Here is a 2,691-nt window from a genome sequence, read left to right on the forward strand (position 1 = left end):
AGGACATTATATCACCAACCTATTCCCGTCATGTATGGATGAGCCCAAGAGGTCTCACTCCCGATGGAGATCTTTGCACCCTAAGGACTCTTAAACCTGACAAGCAAGTACAAGAGTCCAAAGGTGAAAGGACTCCTCAAACCTGATAAGCATCAGGGGAGTCCTAAGGTGAGGAGGACACTCCAACACCTATCTATATCCGCCACGAGCGGATGAGACTTAAGAGTCCAGGTCCCAAGGGATTCCTCCCAAGATGCCTTTATAAAGATCACACCGGCCTCCATATCATAAAGGTATGTAAACAATACAAAACTCATACTCAGTCCATTCTCTCCATATCTCGACTGACTTAGGAATCACAAGGGCGATGGCGACAGCCACGCCGGTGCCCATAGTTTACCGTTTCTGTTTTGTAGGTCATTGGTCGAGCACGCCGGAAGCTGCTTCATCCACTGAAGGACTAGATGGACGGTTGAGGAACCCCTCCTCCGGAGGTGACCAAAAACTGCTTCATCAATTGTATTTATATATGGTGATATATATAGAAGTGTACAAAATTTACTTTCCTTAAAACTAAGGGATTTTGTTTTCCCTTTCCCTTATCTCTCCCTTATTCCTCTCTCCCTCACTTCCCTTCTACACTCCACCACCTCCACTCTTATCCTCCCTCACTCAACCACCCATCTTCTCTATAAAAAAATATACCGAACCCATCTCCTTCATTTCCATTTTATTCGGCTGGGAGTAAGGAGAGAAAAAAAAAAAAAACTTCTTATTCCTCCCCATTATTACTTTTCCCATTAATTTCCTTTTCCCCATTTTTCTTTCCGGAGAGAGAGAGAGTGTGTTGAGCTGTAAAGGAGGAGGAGAAGAAAAGAAGAAAGAGGGAAGAGAAGAAAAATAAAGAAGAGCAGAGGAAGAAGGCACCACCACAAATTTCATTTTCGTTCAATATTCCACATACCTATTTTTATAGCCATTCTCCTCCAAGTTGAATTCATTTTTGGGCTTTGTTTTCTTCATGAAACTTGTAGTGGATATCAAGAGCTTCGATTCCAACCCAAGAATCGACCAAAACGGTCAAGGATTGATAGAGTTATTGCCGTGCAAAGTTTGATAAAATTCTAAGATTCTGATTAATTTCCAGGCAGATTCAGCTACAAATTGGGGGCCCGACCGGAAGCGTTGCCTCCTTGGCTTACTTCATGAGCCGGTGATGGTTCAGTCGACACAAATCGGATCACGTGTCACGGAATAAAATAACCCACAGAAGCAAGGATCCCCGTGTGCACGAACCAACTGATCTTGAAAATAGTACCAATATTGTGTCTGTTGTGTACACGTACGACGCTAGCTAGCGGTGAATTTCTTCCATTATTTTCCCCTTCAATTCTTCTCCTCTACTGTGTTTAAAGTTTACGCCGCGTTGCCTGTGACTAGCATGTTGAAGCCTTCAAGTTCAAGGCATAATAGGTGAAATTAAGTAGGAAAAACACTTACTCCAATTAATTAAGATAATTAAGAGGGCGAATTTGGTGGAAAAGGTGAAGAATTTCGTGGCAGACAAAAGCCGGAGGCGGACGTGGTGGATGTTGATCTGGTGGACATCAGCCGTGACGGCATCACCTACAACGCCAAGGTGGCGGTTAAAAATCCTTAATTACAGTCATTCCATTCCCATTGGCGACATCTCCTACTCTCTCAAGTGCGCCGGCAGGTAGGAATAGGAATAGGAATATATATAGGATCAGTACTCTCTCTCTCTCTCTCTCACCCAACCTTCTACAATACTCTTTCCATCCTCGTGGTTCATTTTCATAATAGTGTTGTGCAATTTACAGAATAAATAGTGTATATTACTTACTTAATGGGCTGTAATCAATTTACCGCCGAACAACCAAAGACACTACACTCCTCCTATGATTCGACAACAAATATATATACTACCTGTTTGTTACCCCTTTCATATTGCTGGTTCACTCTTTTATTTTGAAGTGTCCTAAATATATAAATTGAAAGTCCGAAGTTAAAAAAAAAATTGAATTGGCTTTTTTTTCACTTAAATTTGGGTTAGTTCTATGGGCGTATTAGCAAGGTTGATCGGGTCGGGTAAAATACCGGACCAGGGATCGCTACCGGGGGAATGAGACGATGGTATTGGACATGCCGGTGAAGGTGCCGCACAGTGTGTTGCTGAGCTTGGTGAGAGACATCGGTGCGAATTGGGACATTGATTATGAGTTGGAGTTAGGTCTCACAGTTGATCTTCCACTCGTCGGAGATTTCACCATTCCGATCACCAGTAAGGGCGAGATCAAGCTCCCTTCCCTCTATCTCCGACCTCTGGAAAAATGAATAGCTAGCTTGATAGCTATATATGTGGGATGTTTTTAAGGTTACGAACTCTTGGTATGTTGGACTGTACGTGTGATATAATGGCTACGTATGTGTTTGGTTGTATGTTGTAATATACTACGTCAAGAGTCGTGTTATTAAAAGGAGTGTTTTTTTTTTTTTTAGGAAAATGAAATCGCAATAAGTTGTCTCCCAAATACCTCCAAATTACAATGTATGGGACACGGTATCAATTGTGAGAGCTTACGAGGCCATCAAGCCCAATTACTTAACCATTCAAGAAATAAGCCAAATATATACTATAGAGTAGAAACAAAAGAAATAAAGGAAAGCCTC

At 41.9% G+C, this 2,691-nt stretch overlaps 1 pseudogene; it reads left to right on the top strand.

Moving 5' to 3' along the window:
• The first annotated feature begins 367 nt into the window (after positions 1-367).
• On the top strand, positions 368-2,443 carry LOC131330600 (late embryogenesis abundant protein Lea14-A-like; annotated as a pseudogene).
• The last annotated feature ends 248 nt before the right edge of the window (positions 2,444-2,691 follow it).

Source organism: Rhododendron vialii, chromosome 1a (assembly GCF_030253575.1).
Source record: "Rhododendron vialii isolate Sample 1 chromosome 1a, ASM3025357v1".
Classification (NCBI taxonomy): Eukaryota; Viridiplantae; Streptophyta; class Magnoliopsida; order Ericales; family Ericaceae; genus Rhododendron; species Rhododendron vialii.